This window comes from Coregonus lavaretus (assembly GCF_964263955.1).
Source record: "Coregonus lavaretus genome assembly, chromosome: 16".
NCBI lineage: Eukaryota > Metazoa > Chordata > Actinopteri > Salmoniformes > Salmonidae > Coregonus > Coregonus lavaretus.
In genome coordinates, this window is record NC_140003.1 from 16,844,862 (window position 1) to 16,858,967 (window position 14,106).

A 14,106-nucleotide genomic window follows, 5' to 3' on the forward strand; every position below is an offset into this window, starting at 1 on the left:
CTTTTACTGTTTACATTAACAATATTGACTTGTCTGTAAAAAAAAATGGTAACCTGCACTTGAATGCTGATGATACTGTTGTGTATGCTATTGCCCCTATGGTTGACCATGCTCTAGCTGAATGACAGTCTGCCTTCATTGTATTACAGAAACACTTTATTGACCTGAAATTAGTACTGAATGCAGATAAAACGAAGTACTGTATATGTTGTTCTCAAGAGCACATAAAAATAACTCTGATGATTTCATATTGTCCATATTGATCATGTCCCTGCTTACAAATATCTGGGCATCTGGATAGATGAAAAGCTGTCTTTTAAAAAGTATATTGATGAGTTAGTTAAGAAGCTGAGAATAAAAATGGGCTTCTTCTATAGAAATAGGTCCTGCCACTCACTAATAGTAGAAATCTGATTATTCAGTTGACATTCCTATCGGTCCTAGACTATGACATCATCTATATGAACGCAGCTGCCACTTCATTAAAGCCGTTAGATGCAGTTTATCATACCACACTGCACTTTATTACGGGCAAAATGCCCTTTTACAAAAAGTCCCACTGTACCTAACATCTTTACTAAACTTTAGACATACAGTACGAGTTATCACACCGGGTCTCAGGGATGGCTAACTCTGGAAATTCCTTTGGTCTTTACTGAGTTAGGTAAATCAGCTTTTAGTTTTCTTGCACCTTATTTGTGGAACAATCTTCAAAAACATGTTTTATTTGATGTTTTGGTGCCTAGGGCAATTCAGAAAGCTGATTGAGGACCTTATTACTGATGAATGTGTTTGTTTTTTATGTGTGTATTTTCTGTAATTTATGTAATTCAGGGATCATCTGTAAAAGAGACCTTGGTCTCAGTATGACTCCCTGTTATGTGAATTATTTAACAAACTATTTCAGTGTCTCTGTGCGTCTCCTAAAATCAAGAAACGGACAGAGTCCCAGTCTGCATAGTCAGAGATATTTATTCATTGAGAATTCTGACATCACAATTTCAGAGTCCATCTTTGATACTCATACGTCATACACAAATCCCTCCCCTCTTTAGGCAGGCTGTAGTTTTCCACTTTATAATTGCTCTCCTGACCATCAGTTCACACACACACACACACACACACACACACACACACACACACACACACACACACACACACACATACACACCCTTCCAAGCCTAACAGTTTCTCTCCTCCCTAAATTCCTCAGTTATCTTGGTTTCTCAGTTGTCTGTAGACAGTTCTCCTTGTCCTTTGTTGTCTGGCCTAACTCTTACTCACATTGCTAAATAGTAGCACAATGTCATAATCTTTACTGGTCCTACACTCACACATTACCAGGTAGTAGATTCTAACACATCTCACACAGTTTCAGAGTGTAATAATTAGTCACTACTAAGAAAGTACTAATCATACTTAAAGCAAGAACATTTCACAACTATATTTAAGGGTGGAACATTTAGTCATTACTTTTAACCTGATTCCTATATCACTCCCTGATAAAATAAAGGTACAAAAAACATTTTCTCTCTCTTTCTCTCACCCCTCTCTCTTTCTCTAATCCCCTCTGACAGACAGACAGACAGACAGACAGACACACACACACACACACACACACACACACACACACACACACACACACACACACACACACACACACACACACACACACACACAATCAAACACACTATTATGCAAATTCACAGAGATGGATTGAGAAATGTTTAGCTGTTTACATTTTGGTTTGTTTGGCTTCATCATCTTCATTGTGATGGGCTATGGAATCTTTCTTCTGCATTTGAAGCTCCTCTTCGTCTGATTCTTCCTTACTGCCTTTGTCCCTGAACTGGGCCTCGATCTCTGCAGGGTCCATGTAGGTATAGAAATAGGCCATGATGGAGAAGATGACACATACTGCCACTAGGAGGGAGGCGAAGAGGACAAACTCTGCCCACTGTAGGAGGAAAGAACACAAAGATTTGACACGTCACATATTTACCTCAACAGATCTGGCCCTTGAGGTTTGAATAATGGACACTGAAGACTTCAACTCTTTCACCCATAGAGTCAGGGCTGGCTCGCCCTATACACAGACCACGTGCTGCAGGAGTGCTATGAGTGTTATGAGAGAGTCATCTGTAGAATGTAGGTTAGTGGCACTGTACCTGTTATTCGATCTGTGCAATCTCAGCCACAATAAGGACAATAAAGTTGTGGTCCTCTGTAGCTCAGCTGGTAGAGCACGGCGCTTGTAATGCCAAGGTAGTGGGTTCGATCCCCGGGACCACCCATACACAAAAAAAAAAAACATGTATGCACGCATGACTGTAAGTCGCTTTGGATAAAAGCGTCTGCTAAATGGCATATTATTATAAAGTTGCCAATAGCTACAGTGAACAGCCAGCCTGCTTGCAGCACTGCCTTCATGTTGCTCGGTGCCTTTGAAGAAATATATATAGCTTGGTAAATTATGCTGTGAATTGGAGTACGGCCACCCATGATTTTACAACTGAAAAAAATCAAGAGATTACTTTATACTTTCCCCTCTTTTTGTGCAGATCAAAATGATTCAAGTTCAGCACAGGGTCTATCAGATTACTAAATATAGACTAGGATTGAATGGTGTGAACCCGGTTGCTGAGATTTACCGCCCAAAACCACTCCCTTTTCCGTGATAAATAACTGCGAGAAACCGGCAAATTATGATACATTATTTATATGAACAGCATGGCATGAAATGGAACTGTTAAATTATATGCTATGTCTAAATCTGGCTTCTCTACGGCCTCTGCATGATGAATCATCAACGCTCAGGGTGGGGACAGACAGCCCATCTCAGTATGGAGCGCAGTTCACAATGCATGTAGACCTATCATCCATCTCATCATGGTAACTTTATTTCTTGTGACAGATAGGCCTGCATTTGCTGCAGCATAGTCTATGCTACAGTAATATAAAGACCGAATGCATGTCTAATTCATCCATCTCTATCTGGCTTTTGGGGGTCACCTTATTTTTTTATTGTAAAGATTTATTTTGTTAAATTGCAGCTGCAGAGTTTTAAAACAGCCTATCACTTGAATATCATAACTTTAAATCAGTGCACGCGCGAGAACTTCTCACAGTCTTTCTCTCCATCAACTCCATTCAAATTGCATCCAAAATAGATAATCCTGTTCTATATTGATATATAGCCCTATATATAGATGTCCTAGCCTACCTCTTTCAGGTAATACATTCAATTCAGTATTAGCCTTATATTTAGCTAATTAATGATGGGTTATGCATAATAAGCTTCTATTTTCTAACTCGTCTCTTGCACAATATGCACGCACCTGTGCTCCGCTGGCCTCTCTCCTTAAAAAACGCTCCTTAGCTCTTGGAGTCCCATACAGGAAAAGCTAGACTAGAATAGCTTGCTGGACATTTTTTGTTGTTGTTGCATTTCTTATACCAATAGACTATTCGAAGAGGGATGCAAGCTCTTGTTTGCTGAATGTTAAATACAGCAGCCAATATAACTCACAGGGTAGTTTGAAGGAAGAGCGAACGCGCGTTGGCGGTAGGCTATAGCAGTTATTCATTCAGACTCATAACCATTCAATCTTCGTGAAGAGAAGAGAAAGCCTTCTACATCTAATTCTAGTCCTATATTATTCAAGGATGTCATTAGAATTATAAAGATAAGGACATTGAAACTTATTTCATTTAACTGTTGAAAGCGAGGGAGGAATGAAGCAACAATAGAGCAAGAAAGAGGAGGTATGCTAATAACAAAAGGCTAATTGATCATTAGAAAACCCTTTCTCAATTATGTTAGCACAGCTGAAAACTGGCCTTCTTGAGACTAGTTGAGTATCTGGAGCACCAGCAATTGTGGGTTCGATTACAAGCTCAAAATGGCCAGAAACAAATAACTTTCTTCTGAAACTCGTCAGTCTATTCTTGTTCTGAGAAATGAAGGCTATTCCATGCAAGAAATTGCCAAGAAACTGAAGATCTCGTACAATGCTGTGTACTACTCCCTTCACAGAACAGCGCAAACTGGCTCTAACCAGAATAGAAAGAGGAGCAGGAGGCCCCGGTGCACAGCTGAGCAAGAGGACAAATACATTAGAGTGTCTAGTTTGAGAAACAGATGCCTCACAGGTACTCAACTAGCAGCTTCATTAAATAGTACCCGCAAAACACCAGTCTCAACGTCAACAGTGAAGAGGCGACTCCGGGATGCTGACCTTCTAGGCAGAGTTGCAAAGAAAAAGCCATAGCTCAGACTGGCCAATAAAAATAAAATATTAAGATGGGCAGTCTGTGATCTGGCTTTTTCTTTGCATGGAATAGCCTTCATTTCTCAGAACAAGAATAGACTGATGAGTTTCAGAAGAAAGTTATTTGTTTCTGGCCATGTTGATGCTCCAGATACTCAACTAGTTTCAAGAAGGCCAGTTTTATTGCTTCTTTAATCAGCACAACAGTTTTCAGCTGTGCTAACATAATTGCAAAAGGGTTTTCTAATGATCAATTAGCTTTTTTAAATGATACACTTAGATTAGCAAACACAACGTGCCATTGGAACACAGGACTGATGGTTGCTGATAATGGGCGTCTGTACGCTTATGTAGATATTCCATAAAAGATCTGCCACTTCCAGCTACAATAGCCATTTACAACATTCACAATGTCTACACTGTATTTCGGATCAATTTGATGTTATTTTAAATCGACAAAAAAATTGCTTTTCTTTCGAAAACAAGGACATTTCTTAGTGACCCCAAACTTTTGAACGGTAGTGTACATGTACATTTTACCTCAATTACCACAACTACCTCGTACTCCTGCACATTGACTCGGTACAGGTACTCCTCATATACATAGCCGTGGGAAGTAGGGGTGCTGAGAGTGCTGCATAAATGTCCCCCTGAAAAATCAGAAATAAAAATAATCAACTACAAAAGTAGTGCACTGGCCCTTTACTAGTCCTGTATTAGTGGACCGATATAGCAGTCTGTAGCGCGGGCAAAAAAATATGTCCAGCTTGAATATAGTTTTGTTATTTTATTGTGGTACTATTTCCTTTTTTAATTTGAGCACATTTTTCTTACTTTTTAACTCTGCATTGTTGGGAAACGGCTCGTAAGCAAGCATTTCACGGTAAACCTGTTGTATTCGGCGCATGTGACAAATACTATTTTATTTTATTTTGATTTGAGATACATTACACATTTCTACATGTTTACCTCAGTGTATGTGGGCTTTGAAAACTGAACAAAAATATAAACACAACATGTAAATTGTTGGTCCCATGTTTCATGAGCTGAAATAAAGATCCCATTAATGTTCCATACACACAAAAAGCATATTTCTCTAAAATGTTGTGCATAAATTTGTTTACATCGATGTTAGAGGGCATTTCTCCTTTGCCAAGATAATCCATCCACCTAACAGGTGTGGAATATCAAGAAGCTGATTAAACAGCATGATCATTTCACAGGTGCACCTTGTGCTGGGGACATTAAAAGGGCACTCTAAAATGTGCATTTCGTCACACAACACAATACCACAAATGTCTCAGGTTTTGAGGGTGTGTGCAATTGGCATGCTGACTGCAGGAATGTCCACCAGAGCTGTTGCCAGAGAATTGAATGTTAATTTCATTACCATAAACCAACATCGTTTTAGAGAACTTGGCAGTACGTCCAACCAGCCTCACAACCGCAGACCATGTGTAACCACGGCAGCCCAGGACCTCCACATCTGGCTTCTTCAGCTGTGGGATCACCTGAGACCAGCCACCCGGACAGTTGATGAAACTGTGAGTTTGCACAACCGAATAATTTCTGTACAAACTGTCAGAAACCGTCTCAGGGAAGCTCATCTGCGTGCTCGTCATCATCACCAGGGTCTTGACCTGACTGCAGTTCGTCGTCATAACCGACTTCAATGGGCAAATGCTCAGCTTCGATGGCCACTGGCACACTGGAGAAGTCTGACCTTCACGGATGAATCCCGGTTTCAACTGTACCAGGCAGATGGCAGACAGTGTGTATGGCATCGTGTGGGAGAGCGGTTTGCTGATGTCAACGTTGTGAACAGTGCCCCGTGGTGGCAGTGGGGTTATGGTATGGGCAGGCATAAACTACGGACAACGAACACAATTACGTTTTATTGATGGCAATTTGAATGCACAGAGATACAGTGATGAGATCCTGAGGCCCATTGTGGTGGCATTTATCCACCGCCATCATCTCATGTTTCAGCATGATAATGCATGGCCCCATGTCGCAAGGATCTGTACACAATTCCTGGAAGTTGTAAATGTCCCAGTTCTTCCATGGCCTGCATACTCACCAGACATGTCACCCATTGAGCATGTTTGGGATGCTCTGGATCGATGTGTACGACAGTGTCTTCCAGTACCCCCAATTTCCTGCAACTTCGTACAGCCATTGAAGAGGAGTGGGACAGCATTCCACAGGCCACAATCAACAGCCTGATCAACTCTATGCGAAGGAGATGTGTCGCGCTACATGAGACAAATGGTGGTCACACCAGATACTGATAGGTTTTCTGATCCATGCCCCTACCATTTTTTTAAGGTGTCTGAGACCAACAGATGCATATCTGTCATCAAAAAGAAAGGAGGACCAAGGCACTCTTCATATAATTAATTAAAATGCCTTTATTTGTATGGCATGTTCAATGGAAACAATGTTTTTTTTTAAACTCAGACGCGTTTTTGGCTGCATGGCCTTTGTCAGGGAGTACTGTATTCCCAGTCATGTGAAATCCATAGATTAAGGCCTAATTAATTTATTTGAATTGACTGATTTCCTTATATGAACTGTAACTCAGTAAAATCTTTGAAAATGTTGCATGTTGCATTTATATTTTTGTTCAGTGTAGTTGTGTTGAGTAACTATCTGCCTACTGACAAAGATACAGACAGACACAGTGGTGGTGTCATTCTCTGAATACTGAGTTATTCTGCTAACCTGGTGGTCCAGAAACTGGTCTCCTCCAAAAGCAGCTACACATGGTTTGATACCACCTGTACCCAGCGCAATGAGCAGCAGGCCCACCATGGACAACACACTGAGAGAGGAGGCAGAGCAACATTGTTAGGCCATGCCTGCAGTAGCACCTCACAAAGTCCATGTAGTCAGGACATACCCCAGCAAGTGTTCTCATGTGACTTCTCATGTGGTCAAGTTGTCTTGCGTTCCATCTCTGTCTGTGTCCGTGATGTCATGAACGGCGCTGACTGCCATCACAACCTGGCCAATTGCATAGACAATGGACAAGTAGATGATGGTCCTGCGGGAAGGGGAAATCAAGGTGTTAGCTACCAGTGCAAGAACGGATTCCTGTTCTGTAATACACTCTAGTTCTAGGGCTCCGAACAGTCACTTACTTAAACTTGCCCAGCCAGGAGTCTGCTATAATGGCTCCCAGGATGGGAGTCAGGTAGCACAGAGCCACAAAGGTGTGGTAGATGGAGGTGGCCAGGTCATCATCAAACCGGAGGAAGTACCTGAAGTACAGCACCAGCACAGCTGTGGACAGGGGAGAGAGAAGGGGAAGCTCCTCAGGATAGGCACTCCACACAGCCACTATACTGTATTAGAACGGTTGATCACAGCTATGAAGATGTTGTAGTAGATATAGGTATCTGTAGAAGATAGCAGTAGTTGTGTCTGTAGTAGTTGTGGTAGTACACTCTTAGAAAAATGGGTGCTATCTAGAACCTAAAATGGTTATTTGGCTGTCCCCATAGGATAACCCTTTGAAGAACCCTTTTTGGTTCCAGGTAGAAACCTTTTGGTTGCGGGTAGAACCCTTTTGGTTTCCATGTAGGACCCTTTCCATGGCAGGTTCTGCATGGAACCCAAAATGGTTCTATATTGAACCAAAAAGGGTTCTCCCTGGAACCAAAAAGGGTTATCCTATGGGGACAGCCGAAGAAAGAAGGGTTCCAAAAGGGTTCTAAGAGTATTGGTATCTGTAGTAGATACTGTGTCATATTCTTACCTCGCATGCCATAGTAGGAGAATCTCTCGGATCATTTATTTACAACAATTAAGAATATGCTGAGGGGATAGCCACAGACCTCCTGTGCATACAGACACAAAATAATGACCATATTACGCTAGTATCTTTATAACTTAATCTATACTATATTTGAATTAAAGCCAGCTGGAGAGTTTGAATTGTGTTATAAAGTGTTATATCAAATTAGTGCTAGTTCATTGAATCTAGGAAGCATTTCTTGATGTTTCAGAGCTTCAATTGTAAAATAAATTAATCCAGACAATGGACAGCGCACTGAAAGTCTTACATCCTCATATTATTATTATTATTTGATTTATTCCACTCGCTCTAGCGTTTAAGCAATCAATGACAAACTAACGTTGAGATGTTCAGAATAAGCCAACTTAGATAGCCTGCATTTAGATTTTGATAATACAGTGGCTTGCGAAAGTATTCACCCCCCTTGGCATTTTTCCTATTTTGTTGCCTTACAACCTGGAATTAAAATAGATTTTTGGGGGGTTTGTATCATTTGATTTACACAACATGCCTACCACTTTGAAGATGCAAAATATTTTTTCTTGTGAAACAAACAAGAAATAAGACAAAAAAACAGAAAACTTGAGCGTGCATAACTATTCCCCCCCCAAAGTCAATACTTTGTAGAGTCACCTTTTGCAGCAATTACAGCTGCAAGTCTCTATAAGCTTGGCACATCTAGCCACTGGGATTTTTGCCCCCTCTTCAAGGCAAAACTGCTCCAGCTCCTTCAAGTTGGATGGGTTCCGCTGGTGTACAGCAATCTTTAAGTCATACCACAGATTCTCAATTGGATTGAGGTCTGGGCTTTGACTAGGCCATTCCAAGACATTTAAATGTTTCCCCTTAAACCACTCAAGTGTTGCTTTAGCAGTATGCTTAGGGTCATTGTCCTGCTGGAAGGTGAACCTCCGTCCCAGTCTCACATCTCTGGAAGACTGAAACAGGTTTCCCTCAAGAATTTCCCTGTATTTAGCGCCATCCATCATTCCTTCAATTCTGACCAGTTTCCCAGTCCCTGCCGATAAAAAACATCCCCACAGCATGATGCTGCCACCACCATGCTTCACTGTGGGGATGGTGTTCTCGGGGTGATGATAGGTGTTGGGTTTGCGCCAGACATAGCATTTTCCTTGATGGCCAAAAAGCTCAGTTTTAGTCTCATCTGACCAGTGAACCTTCTTCCCTATGTTTGGGGAGTCTCCCACATGCCTTTTGGCGAAGACCATACGTGTTTGCTTATTTTTTTCTTTAAGCAATGCTTTTTTATGGCCACTCTTCCGTAAAGCCCAGCTCTGTGGAGTGTACGGCTTAAAGTGGTCTTATGGACAGATACTCCAATCTCCGCTGTGGAGCTTTGCAGCTCCTTCAGGGATGTCTTTGGTCTCTTTGTTGCTTCTCTGATTAATGCCCTCCTTGCCTGGTCCGTGAGTTTTGGTGGGCGGCCCTCTCTTGGCAGGTTTGTTGTGGTGCCATATTCTTTCCATTTGTTAATAATGGATTTAATGGTGCTCCGTGGGATGTTCAAAGTTTCGGATATTTTTTATAACCCAACCCTGATCTGTACTTCTCCACAACTTTGTCCCTGACCTGCTTGGAGAGCTCCTTGGTCTTCATGGTGCCGCTTGCTTGGTGGTGCTCCTTGCTTAGTGGTGTTGCAGACTCTGGGGCCTTTCAGAACAGGTGTATATATACTGAGATCATGTGACACTTAGATTGCACACAGGTGGACTTTATTTAACTAATTATGTGACTTCTGAAGGTAATTGGTTGCACCAGATCTTATTTAGGGGCTTCATAGCAAAGGGGGTGAATACATGTGCACGCACCACTATCCCATCCATACCAGACAGGCTGGTATGGATGGGATACGCTACTTCCCGGGGACGGTACAAGACCCTCTTCCCATCGAACCAGTCTCTCTCCGAGTCTTCACCCCCCCGATGGGGGAAGCCAGTCAGTGTTGAACTTGGCTGCAGCCTGTTTGCACATGTCAACGAACCCGTACTCCAGAGTAGGAGTGTCTGGAGGTGGGAGGCGGGGGATCCTCCTCCTTGTCCTGCTCTTCATTGTGTCATCATCCTCTTCAATGATCAGGTCATCAAACAGCATGTCCAGGGGGAGACTCTCCATAACCTCATCCCAGTCTTTCTCTATACGGGCAGGGGAAGGTCGTCGAGTTGCCTCTTGGCCCGAAGGCTGGGAGGAAGAGGAGCCTCGTTGGACGGCAGCCTGCCGCACCCAACGTTTGAGCCTATTCTTCGGCAACTCCTTGCAATGCATGCAGGACTCGGGTTAGCGAGTCCTGCCTGGGCATGTTCCAGTCCCAGACAGTCAATGCACAAGGGATGGGTATCCCTGCTCAACATGAAAGCCCCACATGGGCACGGGTGTGGGAGAATAGGTAGTCTGCTGGTCTTGTGTGGCCACCCGGGCTATGTGTGTGCTGTCTGAAGCTTAGCTGTCTATCTATCAAGTCCTGTCATTAGCTAGCTAGCGTTCACCTCGTGGGTTAGTAGCTAGCTATAACGAGCACACTGCTAGCCGAAGAGGATATGCGTTCTGTCACATTATAGTCTGTAGCCATACTACGCCACTTAGTGTTTAAAAGAGGGCTAGGACCTCTGTATGAAGAAAGACCAAGACCTCTGTAAAAGAGGACTAAAGACACCTAGGTTCAATCTCTCCAGTTCACACAGACCACACAGAGTCACTGGCTTCATCAATAAGTGCATTGATGACGTCGTCCCCACAGTGACCGTACGTACCCCAACCAGAAGCCATGGATTACAGGCAACATCCGCACTGAGCTAAAGGGTAGAGCTGCCGCTTTCAAGGAGCGGGACTCTAACCCGGACGCTTATAAGAAATCCCGCTATGCCCTCCAACGAACCATCAAACAGGCAAAGAGTCAATACCGGACTAAGATTGAATGGTACTACACCGGCTCCGACACTTGTCAGATGTGGCAGGGCTTGAAAACTATTACAGACTACAAAAAGAAGCACAACCACGAGCTGCCCAGTGACACAAGCCTACCAGACGAGCTAAATCACTTCTATGCTCGCTTCGAGGCAAGCAACACTAAAGCATGCATGAGGGCACCAGCTGTTCCGGATGACTATGTGATCATGCTGTCCGTAGCCGATGTGAGCAAGACTTTTAAGCAGGTCAACATTCACATGGCCGCAGGGCCAGACGGATTACCAGGACGTGTACTCCGAGCATGTGCTGACCAACTGGCAAGTGTCTTCACTGACATTTTCAACATGTCCCTGACTGAGTCTGTAATACCAACATGTTTCAAGCAGACCACCATAGTCCCTGTGCCCAAGGACACTAAGATAACCGTAGCACTCACGTCTGAAGCCATGAAGTGCTTTGAAAGGCTGGTCATGGCTCACATCAACACCATTATCCCAGAAACCCTATACCCACTCCAATTTGCATACCGCCCAAACAGATCCACAGATGATGCAATCTCTATTGCACTCCACACTTCCCTTTCCCACCTGGACAAGAGGAACACCTACGTGAGAATGCTGTTCATTGACTACAGCTCAGCTTTCAACACCATAGTGCCCTCAAAGCTCATCACTAAGCTAAGGATCCTGGGACTAAACACGTCCCTCTGCAACTGGATCCTGGACTTCCTGACTGGCCGCCCCCAGGTGGTAAGGGTAGGTAACAACACATCTGCCACGCTGATCCTCAACACGGGGGCCCCTCTGGGGTGCGTGCTCAGTCCCCTCCTGTACTCCCTGTTCACCTATGACTGCATGGCCAGGCACGACTCCAACACCATCATTAAGTTTTCTGACGACACAACAGTGTAGGCCTGATCACCGACAACGATGAGACAGCCTATAGGGAGGAGGTCCGAGACCTGGCCGTGTGGTGCCAGGATAACAACCTCTCCCTCAACGTGATCAAGACAAAGGAGATGACTGTGGACTACAGGGAAAAAAAAGAGGACTGAGCACGCCCCCATTCTCATCGACGGGGCTGTAGTGGAACAGGTTGAGAGCTTCCTTGGTGTGCACATCACCAACAAACTATCATGGTCCAAACACACCAAGACAGTCGTGAAGAGGGCACGACAAAGCCTACAGTTCTACAGCTGCACCATCGAGAGCATCCTGACTGGTTGCATCACCGCCTGGTATGGCAACTGCTCGGCCTCCGACCGCAAGGCACTACAGAGGGTAGTGCGTAAGGCCCAGTACATCACTGGGGCCAAGCTACCTGCCATCCAGGACCTCTATACCAGGTGGTGACAGAGGAAGGCCCTCAAAATTGTCAAAGACTCCAGCCACCCTAGTCATAGACTGTTCTCTCTGCTAATGCACGGCAAGCGGTACCGGAGCGCCAAGTCTAGGTCCAAAAGGCTTCTCAACAGCTTCTAACCCCAAGCCATAAGACTCCTGAACAGCTAATCATTGCTACCCGGACTATTTGCACTGCCTCCCCACCCCCAACCCCCTCTTTTACGCTGCTGCTACTCTGTTTATTATTTATGCATAGTCACTTTAACTCTACCCACATGTACATATTACCTAAATTACCTCGACTAGCCGGTGCCCCCGCACATTGACTTTGCACCTGTACCCCCCTGTATATACAGTGAGGGAATTACGTTTTTGATTCCCTGCTGATTTTGTACGTTTGCCCACTGACAAAGACATGATCAGTCTATAATTTTAATGGTATGTTTATTTGAACAGTGAGAGACAGAATAACAACAAAAAAATCCAGAAAAACGCATGTCAAAAATGTTATGAATTGATTTGCATTTTAATGAGGGAAATAAGTATTTGACCCCTCTGCAAAACATTACTTAGTACTTGGTGGCAAAACCCTTGTTGGCAATCACAGAGGTCAGACGTTTCTTGTAGTTGGCCACCAGGTTTGCACACATCTCAGGAGGGATTTTGTTCCACTCCTCTTTGCAGATCTTCTCCAAGTCATTAAGGTTTCGAGCCTGACGTTTGGCAACTCAAACCTTCAGCTCCCTCCACAGATTTTCTATGGGATTAAGGTCTGGAGACTGGCTAGGCCACTCCAGGACCTTAACGTGCTTCTTCTTGAGCCACTCCTTTGTTGCCTTGGCCGTGTGTTTTGGGTCATTGTCATGCTGGAATACCCATCCACGACCCATTTTCAATGCCCTGGCTGAGGGAAGGAGGTTCTCACCCAAGATTTGACGGTACATGGCCCCGTCCATCGTCCCTTTGATGCGGTGAAGTTGTCCTGTCCCCTTAGCAGAAAAACACCCCCAAAGCATAATGTTTCCACCTCCATGTTTGACGGTGGGGATGGTGTTCTTGGGGTCATAGGCAGCATTCCTCCTCCTCCAAACACGGCGAGTTGAGTTGAAGCCAAAAAGAGCTCGATTTTGGTCTCATCTGACCACAACACTTTCACCCAGTTCTCCTCTGAATCATTCAGATGTTCATTGGCAAACTTCAGATGGCCCTGTATATGTGCTTTCTTGAGCAGGGGGACCTTGCGGGCGCTGCAGGATTTCAGTCCTTCACAGCGTAGTGTGTTACCAATTGTTTTCTTTGTGAGTATGGTCCCAGCTGCCTTGAGATCATTGACAAGATCCTCCCGTGTAGTTCTGGGCTGATTCCTCACCGTTCTTATGATCATTGCGACTCCACGAGGTGAGATCTTGCATGGATCCCCAGTCCGAGGGAGATTGACAGTTATTTTGGGTTTCTTCCATTTGCGAATAATCGCACCAACTGTTGTCACCTTCTCACCAAGCTGCTTGGCGATGGTCCATTCCAGCCTTGTGTAGGTCTACAATCTTGACCCTGACATCCTTGGAGAGCTCTTTGGTCTTGGCCATGGTGGAGAGTTTGGAATCTGATTGATTGATTGCTTCTGTGGACAGGTGTCTTTTATACAGGTAACAAGCTGAGATTAGGAGCACTCCCTTTAAGAGTGTGCTCCTAATCTCAGCTCGTTACCTGTATAAAAGACATCTGGGAGCTAGAAATCTTTCTGATTGAGAGGGGGTCAAATACTTAT